Source organism: Hylobates moloch, unplaced genomic scaffold, assembly GCF_009828535.3.
Source record: "Hylobates moloch isolate HMO894 unplaced genomic scaffold, HMol_V3 SCAFFOLD_10, whole genome shotgun sequence".
In the NCBI taxonomy this organism is placed as follows: Eukaryota; Metazoa; Chordata; class Mammalia; order Primates; family Hylobatidae; genus Hylobates; species Hylobates moloch.
Genome location: NW_026652285.1, coordinates 25,258,181 through 25,268,259, shown reverse-complemented (window position 1 = coordinate 25,268,259; position 10,079 = coordinate 25,258,181).

Here is a 10,079-nt window from a genome sequence, read left to right as displayed (position 1 = left end):
CCCTTGCTTAACAGCCCGCGATGGATCCCATTCCCCTCCAGCACTCACCCTTCAGTCTCAACCCAGCTTGGTGTCCTCCTGCCCCTCCCAGCTCCAAACCCCTGAGTCACCCCTACCTGACTGAGATATGGCCCATACCTCTCAGTTGCCGTTCCTTCTTCCTGGATGCCTTCCATATTTTAAATATTTAAATAAAAAAAATGTTATGTATGTATAACATCATAAGACTTTTTTTTTTGGAGACGGAGTCTTGCTCTGTCTCCCAGGCTGGAGTGCAGTGGCACGATCTCGGTTCACTGCAAGCTCCACCTCACGGGTTCACACCATTTTCCTGCCTCAGCCTCCTGAGTAGCTGGGACTACAGTCACCCGCCACCACGCCTGGCTAATTTTTTTTTGTATTTTTAGTAGAGATGGGGGTTCACCGTATTAGCCAGGATAGTCTCGATCTCCTGACCTTGTGATCTGCCTGTCTTGGCCTCCCAAACTGTTGGGATTACAGGCGTGAGCCATGGCGCCTGGCCAAGACTTTTTTTTTTTTTTTAATACTTTTAAGTTCTAGGGTACATGTGCACAATATGCAGGTTTGTTACATAGGTATACAAGTGCCATGTTGGTTTGCTGCACTGATCAACTTGTCATTTACATTAGATATTTCTCCTAATGCTATCCCTCCCACAGCCCCCCACCCCCTGATAGGCCCCGATGTGTGATGTTCCCTGCCCTGTGCCCATGTGTTCTCATTGTTCAACTCCCACCTATGAGTGAGAACATGTGGTGTTTGGTTTTCTGTCCTTGTGATAGTTTGCTTAGAATGATGGTTTCCAGCTTCATCCATGTCCCTGCAAAGGACATGAACTCATCCTTTTTTATGGCTACATAGTATTCCAAGGTGTATATGTGCCACATTTTCTTAATCCAGTCTATCATTGATGGATATTTGGGTTGGTTCCAAGTCTTTGCTATTGTGAATAAGACTTTTTTTTTTTTTTTAAATGAAAAAGCCATCCCCAGACTGGATACCACAGCTCTGTTCCTGCCTTCCCCTTTCAACTTCAGCTGTTTCTTTGGGATTTGTCTCCTTACTTCTAAATAACAGACTTTACCTTGTTACTGCTTGATTTTTGTGTTTCAGTTTTTAATCGCTTGACTTCTGGCTGTGAAGGATGAGCATGTAGATCTGTTATACAGCATTGCCCCTCCTCATTTCTTTTTTAAATATCTTCTTCCCACCTTCTCAAATATTCATATTTTTGTTAGATAAATGTTTACATTATTATGACTATTTAAATGTTATTCATAGTCAAACCATATATTATACTATATTAAATTTCCTTGGAATAAATATCTCTTTTTCAATTTGCCTAAACTTTCTATGTATTGATCATTAATTTGTTTCCTGATTCACTGCTGGAAGTATAAATCTCCTAAATATTTTAGAACCCTGGGTGTTCCATCAATTTCAAACTCATGAAGATGTGTCTCCTAGGGCCTTCTGTCCTGCTCTTGTCTGCTCTGGGTGCTGTCTGGGTCTCCTGCTCAGCTGTGATCCTGGAATCTCTCTTCACTGTCATCCTGAAATCCCTTCTTTTTCCTGTGTTGCATTCCTTGTTTTCTGGATCCAATGTCTTCCTCCTTCCTGTTTTTATTTTTCCCTTTGTTTTAGTGAAGCACATTCTCAAGTAGTTTCCTAGGAAGGGAGTTATCAGGGTTAAATTTTTTGAGACCATTTGTGTCAAAAAGATCTTTAGTTTATCCTCACTCTTGACTGATAGTTTGGCTGGGTATGGAATTCTAGCTTGGAAATCATTTGCACTCAGTGTCTGAAGGTACAGTTTCACTGTTTCTTGGCTTCTTGTGTTACTGTTGAGAAGTCTTATGCCATATTGATTCGAGATCATTTCTTATTATCCTATTCCCACTCTCCTCCCTAGAAGCTTTTCGGTTCTTCTCTTTCTCTCCAGCAGGCTGAAATACCATGTGTTGAATTGATGCAGCTGTAACTTCATCCACCAGCTGGACACTAGCAGAAACTTCTAATGTGGGAGCTCATGTTGTTCAATTCTGGCAAATTTTCGTGTTTCATGATTTCCTCCCTCCATTTTCTCTCTTTCTGAAATGGCTCTTTTTCCTATGTATTCTGTTTTATTTTCCATCTTGTCTTTTTTTTTTTGCTGCTGTTTTCTGAGAAATTTCTTTAACTTTGACCTCTAACTCCATTATTCAGAGTTTTAAAAAATCTGCTGTATTTGGCCGGGCACAGCAACTCATGCCTGTAATCCCAGCACTTTGGGAGGCCAAGGTGGGTGGATTGCTTGAGCCCAGGAGTTCGAGACCAGCCTAGGCAACATGGTGAGACCCTGTCTCTACAAATACATAAAAATTAGCTGGATGTGGTGGCCTGCGCCTGTAGTCCCAGCTGCTAGGGAGGCTGACGTGGGAGGATCACTTGAGCCTGGGAAGTCGAGGCTGCAGTGAGCTGAGATCACACCATCGCATTCTAGCCTGGGCAACAGAGTGAGATCCTGCCTTAAAAACAACAGCAGTCTTTTATATTTTTCATATCTCATAGCTCTGCATGTTTTTTCAACAGTCTCTTGTTCTTGTTTCAAGATGCAATAGTTTCTCTGATCTCTTTGAGCCTATTAGTCTTGGCTCCAGCAATGCTTCTATTTCTGTCATCGGCTCAGTTTCCTCAGTTCCTTTCTTGCTGTTTGTCTTGCCTCCATCTTTCATGCCAGAAGCTTTTCTCAGATGTCTGGTGGTCCTTGGTAGTCGTTCATATTTAAGAGTAAGTCACTGAGAAACTGATTGGAATATGTGTATATGTGTGCGGATAGCATGGGAACTTGCCACTGGTAGGTCTCAGTATAGAGTAATCTGGTGGAGAATAAGCTGTTTCATTGGGGAACAGTTATCTGTAGGACTTTTCTTGGGTAGGGTCTTCTTCAGAAGGAATACCTCTAATTTCCTGTCTGGATTGTAAAAGCTACCAGCTTTCTGGAAGCTGAGTGCAGGAAGGGGGCAGAGACGGTCTCAGTCTCAGCTGCTCTGCTACTAATTGATTGCAGTTTATTGGCCCTTCTTGGTGTCTCAGGATTCAGAGTCCCTCTGGGGAAATTCTCCAGCATAAACATCTAGTTTCTCCTGGAGTAATCACGGAGTGCTTGGGATCAGACAAGGAGGGGAGAGAGGAGCTATAGGGGCCTCTCTGCTTTTTTTTTTTTTTTTTTTCTAGATGGAGTCTCACTCTGTCCCCCAGGCTGGAGTGCAGTAGCACCATCTCGGCTCACTGCAAGCCCCGCCTCCCGGGTTCACACCATTCTCCTGCCTCAGCCTCCCGAGTAGCTGGGACTACGGGTGCCCGCCACCATGCCTGGCTAATTTTTTGTATTTTTAGTAGAGACGGGGTTTCACCGTGTGAGCCAGGACAGTCTCAATCTCCTGACCTCGTGATCCACCTGCCTTGGTCTCCCAAAGTGCTGGGATTACAGGCGTGAGCCACTGCGCCTGGCCGCCTCTCTGCTTTTTATACAGATCTCTAGCTCACCCTCCCATTTCTAGTTCACTTGTTCCTCACTGTCAGAGGTACCTGGTGCCCCCTATTCCAGAGACTTTCCAGAGTTCTTAAAAATTCAGAGTTAAAAAGTTCCAGAGTGTAAATACGCTTTGCCTCTTGGCTTCTCTCTGGGCAAGCGCTGGGCTTTCTTTGTCTTTGTTTTCCAGATTCCAATATTTGATTGCTATAATCTACTTTCCTGGTCTCTTTGACCCCATGGATTTTATTTACAGTAATTTTAGTAGTGTTTAGAAGGTGAAGATAAACTGCATGTTTAACCCGAGTTTAATCTGAAGTCTGCTTTACATGACAAAACCATATTCATCTTTCAAGGCTGCTGAGCCTGATTCATTACTCTATAATGCACAATCATTGTTGGCATTGTTGGTTGTTCAGCAAAATGTGTCTCCCTTTTTCTGATCACCCTGTCTCCCAAGTCCTAGGGTGAGCCTATGACTCAGAGTGAACCCCAAATCTCGAGACCAAAGGTAACCACTGATAGTATTTTTACAACTTTCTCTCTCTCTCTCTCTCTCTCTCTATATATATATATAAATACAGTCATGCACCATATAACAACATGTTGTTTTTCAGTGATGGATGGTATATATATATATATACAAGAGTGGTCCCGTAAGATTATAATACTATATTTTTACTGTACTTTTTCTGTGTTTAGATAGGTTTAGATACACAAATACCAACCACTGAGTTACAATTGCCTATAGTATTCAGCACAGTAACCTGCTGTTCAAGTTTATAGCCTAGGAGCAATAGACTATACCATCTAGCCTTGGTGTGAAGTAGGTTATACCATGTAAGTCTGTGTAAGTACACTGTATGGTGTTCACACAATGACAAAATTATTTAATAATGCATTTCTTAGAACGTATTCCTGTTGTTAAGTAATCCGTGACTGTGTATCTGTATACATTTATACATATATGTATAAATAAAATACATTTATGCATATGTATTTGTGTACTTATACATGTATAAATGAAGTAAACATGTCTTACCAACTATAATTACAACAACAGTTACACTAAATGTCTGTACCATTTTGCATTTTTTTTTTTTTTTTGAGACAGAGTCTCACTCTGTTGCCCAGGCTGGAGTGCAATGTCATGATCTTGGCTCACTGCAACCTCTGCTGCCGGAGTTCAAGTGATTCTCCTGCCTCAGCTCCCACAAATATTTTTGATTATTTCCTTAGGCTAGATTCCCAGATGTATACTGGATGAGAAATACGGATGTTTTAAGGTTCTCGATTTGAATGGGCAAATTGATTTAAAGAGAAATTGTGCCAATCTGCATATCTTGCCAACAGGGAATGGAAGTGCCTATTTCAAAACATGCTCATCAACTTTGAGTATTATCTTTAAAAACCTCTTTGGTAAATTGATTCATCTGAGTCTTTTAAAGATGATGTTGTGGAAGGACCCTTACACAGAGACATAGTCCTGGCCTGGGTTACTAAACAAGTCCTGGGCTGGCACACACGTTCATGAGTTGTTCATTAATGAGATGTCAGAACAGAGGATGAAGAATACCCTACAACTGGGCATGGGGTGCTATTTTATTTTATTTTATCTTTTTATCTATCTATCTATCTATCTATCTATCTATCTATCTATCTATCATCTATCTATCTATCTATCTATCTATCTATTTATTTATTTATTGAGACAAAGTCTCACCGTCACCCAGGCTGGAATGCAGTGGTGCGATCTCGGCTCACTGCAACCTTTGCCTCCCAGGTTCAAGCAATTCTCATGCCTCAGCTTCCCAAGTAGCTGGGACTACAGGTGCATGCCACCACACTCAGCTAAATTTTTTTTTTTTTGTATTTTTAGTAGAGACAGGATTTCACCATGTTGGCCAAGCTGGTCTCAAACTCCTGGCCTCAAGTGATCTGCCTGCCTCGGCCTACCAGGCTGCTGGGATTACAGGCATAAGCCACCACGCCCAGCCTGGGCATGGGTGCTATTTTAAAGAAGTTGTCTGTACCCGTATCTTCAGAGTGCCTAACCCCCAGGAGCAGATCCTTGGAAAGCTCATCACAAAAGGCCTCTACTTGACAGATGCAGAAATTCAGGTTTACAGTAGTTAAAGGAAAAAAAAAAAACTTTCTTGGGGTCTCACAGTCACTTAGCAAAACTCCTGGAGAGCAAGAATCACTTATCTCTTGTTCATTGCTGTTATCTTGTAGAAACAAATCACGAGCCCCTTTTAAACAGAAGGACAATATTGTGCAGAAATATGAGTTTTCCCTTCAACAAGGGAACCAGAATTTCCATCTGGAAATGGCTTGCTGCCTGGATTTCTCAGACTAAGATTCAAGTCCCAAATCAGACTGCCTTTCACTCTTGCCTGGTCTTTCTCACTTCCTAAGATCCTGGCATCTGAGCTGAGAAGGTTGAGTACTCCCAGTGTTCCTTGAAATCTGTCTAATTTGAAGGCACCTTCAGATTCCTTATGCTTGACTTACTGTCAAAGTTTGGGAAATATTGTTTTAGATAATTGCATGAGGTGCAAAAACAATGACTAGAGTGAGAATTAATGGCAGCCCATAAAGTGCATCTGCTGTTGTAAATGAATGAGTGGTATGCTTGTAAAGCTCTGCTGTCTTTGGGTCCATTGTCTCTGAGAGCTGTAATAAGCTCAGTGTCCCTCCTAGTGTATGAGATAAGCAATTTCTTATGCTTGTCTTCTCACTGCTGTAACTTGTTGTTTAAGACCTTCTGTCTGCTCCCCAAAACATAAACAGTAATGAAACTTTTGTTTCGCTAGTCACCAACAGCCCTCGGATGGTACCCAGCCCACAAGGGACACTCAGTAAAGACTTGGGGAGTCAGGCCATGGAGGTTTGGTTTGGAAGTCTCTGCTCTTTCAGGACTCCACAGAACTTGTTCGGAAGAGAATTTCTTGAGGGCAGGTTTCTCTGGGTTCCATGTGCTTCTCATTGTGTTGGCACAGGGCGGTCTCCAAGCGTAGGTATTGACAAGCTGGCATGGATGTGAAAGCAAATACCTTCTTGAGCCCTGGAGGGATGGAGCCCCATCTACAGAACTGAGGCATGAGGCAGTGGAGCTCCTCATCTGGCCCCTCCTCTGATGTGCTGTCTGCATCCTGGAATCCCCAACAGTCCAAGACCCCTGAAGGGCTTTGAGCAGATCAAGGGGTGTGAAAGCAATAGTGGCAGCTATTCAGAAGACGCCATTTCTGACCTCACCCCTTGTTAACACACTGTTGATTGCAAGGGTCCCTCTTTCTCCCACCACGATAGGATTGTTACACATGAAACACATGCGTTGGCCGGGTGCGGTGGCTCACGCCTGTAATCCCAGCACTTTGGGAAGCCAAGGAGGGAGGATCACCTGAGGTCAGGCGTTTGAGAGCAGTCTGGCCAACATGGTGAGACCCCGTCTCTACCAGAAAATACAAAAATTAGACAGGCATGGTGGTGCGTGCCCGTAGCCCCACTGCTTGGGAGGCTGAGGTGGGAGAATCGCTTGAATCCAGGAGGTGGAGGTTGCTATGAGCCGAGATTGTGCCACTGCACTCTAGCCTGGGTGACAGAGTGAGACCCTGTCTCAAACAACAACAACAAAAAACAACAAAAAAAATCCCATATGTCTCTAGCTTTTATCTACCACACGAATAGTGTGACGAAACAAAAGGAAACATAGAAGATGAAAACATTCATCCATTGTTCTGTCACCAGACCTTTTATTCTCCCAGATTCTTTTCCGGCTTTGTTATATGTGATTATACAGCAAAGATGATTTTCAAATTATTTAAGGGACTTCACTTAATTTTAAATTAATAGAAATAACAGACTAGTATAAAAAGGCATATGTGCAAAGATATTTACTGCTGTTTATTTGTAGTGACAGAAGATGGCAAACACATTTTTAAAAATTGATAGTGGACAGGTGGAATAAATAATGGTCCACTCCTACCCTGGAGTATTAAGCAGCCATTATAGTCAATAAATTGGAGCTATTTATTGGATGGCAAGGAGGGATTCCTCCAGGGATTGGGGAGAGAGAAATGTGGAATGCAGAAACGTACATGTAGGATATTGATTTCACTTGTGTGAAATAAACAGCCAACCCTTCATCCCTCATTTATGTAAATGCATGTACATGTGTCTGTGAGATTATACAAGCACCAACAATATGAAAAGATACATACAGAGTTATGGACATAGATTACCGTGGGGGTGGGGTTGAAGGCTGATGTGGGTGGCAGTGGTTGAGGGGAAAAGGGGAGCCAAGAAAAACAAGAAAGGAATAAAAAGAGTGCACACACATTTTAATACTTATACATAAAATTGTGTGTGTGTATATTTGAGTAAAGAAACTAAATAACAATTTAAGAACCAAAGAAGCAATTAATTTGTTGAATACCACATCGACTTCCTAATTAGAAACAGATTGCATGCACTAATATTCTGGCCTGTCAATTTTATGTGATCATAAAATAGATTTTTAATTTACTTTATGCTTAGATAATAATATAGTTATACAAATTAAAACTGATAACCAAAAGAAAACTTTTTTTAAAAAGGTCAGATCACAGTCCTTTGCAGGAGGTAGTGTCGAATAGTTAGGGGGCAGGCAGAGGCTAACCTGACGCTGAACTTCCAGTGTGAACTTGGAGGGATCCTCCACCCGCCCCCGGTCTCTGTGAGTTTCGGTTTCCTCATCTGTACATTTAGGGTATTAGTATTTATCTGAAGGAGTTTATTTGAGGAATAAAGGAGATAAAGGGTGGATAAAACACACCGTATGTACCCAATAAACATCGTTTTTTGCTTCCCTCTCCTGTTTGACAATTTTTAATGTTGCCCAAGCCTTTATTGCCTGATTTGATTCTGGCAGCAAGGCTGCAGACAGGCAGCTGTGTTCGGCTTCCTAAAGCTGAGCTGGAGCAAATGCCTCCCCCCTGCATGCTCCCTGCGAGGCCTCCTCGTTATCTCCACGCACCTGACTCATCCCATTTTACAGGTGAGGAAATTGAGGCTCAGGGAGGCTGAGCGACTTACTCAAGGGTGCGTGACTAGTAGGTGGGGTGTCAGAATGCCCTGCACCCCCAACCCTGTGCCGCCTCTGCATAGATCTTCCCTGGTGAGCAGATCCCTGGTCTCGTTTGACTTGATCAGGCTTGCAGAGAAGGTGGGTGCTAGCCTAGCAGTAGGCCAGTGAATTCAGTCCAAGTCCACTTAGAGGCTGTTCTGGGCCAGGTGTTGTGCTGGGCTCGGGGTGGGGGCAGGGTGGGGATTCAGTGATAAGTCAGGAGCCACCTTGGCCTTAAATAAGATACTTACAGCACCTACACAAGCAATGGTGCTTTTTGTCCTCCTTCTCCTAGAGGTGCCTTTGATGTGTGAGGGGATGGGCAGTACCCCTTGCTGGCTGAGCTCTTTCTCAATAGCTGGGCCTTGGCTGATGCTTCCTCTCTCTCTCCTCCTCTTCTAGGTTAGGGGGTGGGGACTGGGCTGTGGACCTACAGAGGCTTAAACAGTGCCTGGTGTTTGCCCTATCTGCCCACATGGCCACAAGAATTGCAGTCTTAGTGAGTTCTCTACAGTGAGAATAACCACCCCCACCCACCCCCAGGAGCAGATCTGCCTGGGCTTGAACCCCAGCCCCACTCCCTACCTGCCTGAGTGTTGCTCTGAGGATTAGAAGACATGAGGAAGTTAAGACCTGGCCCCTGGTAAGTCCTCAATACATGTTAACCTTTGGTGGAATGAGACTGTAAGAGGGTATGTTTTACCCCTAAGCTAGCTCAAGGGGATGACTGCTTAAACTGGTTCTGTTCTGTTCTATTCTACAGAACAAGAGAATTGACTCGGGGGTTTCATTGTCATACTCACCTTCTCTAACACCACCAGCACCACCATCACCACCTCATCATCACCACTCCCGCCACCATAACCACCACCACCATCACCACCATAATCATCACTATCATTACCGCCACCACCACCAGTGCACACAACCATCCCCAGCCAAATTACCCCCATCCCACCACCACCATCACCAACACCATCATCACCATCATTACCACTACCACCATCCCTACCATCACCACCACCATCACCACCCCCACCACCACTACTACCACCAACACCATCATCACCATCATTACCACTACCACCATCCCTACCATCGCCACCACAATCACCAACACCACCACAACACCACCAGTACCATAATTACCACCATCACCACCACCACCACCACTGCCACCACCACCACCACCACCATTATCCCTACCATCACCACCACCACACCAATACCCCTCACCACCATCACCCCCACCATTAACACTGCCACCATCCCTACCATCACCACCATAATCACCACCGCCACCACCAATACCATAATTACCACCATCACCACCACCATCACCACCACCACCACCAACACCCCCACCACCAAAATCACCACTCCCACCACCACCATCACCAACATTATCACTACCACTATCCTTACCATCACCACCAC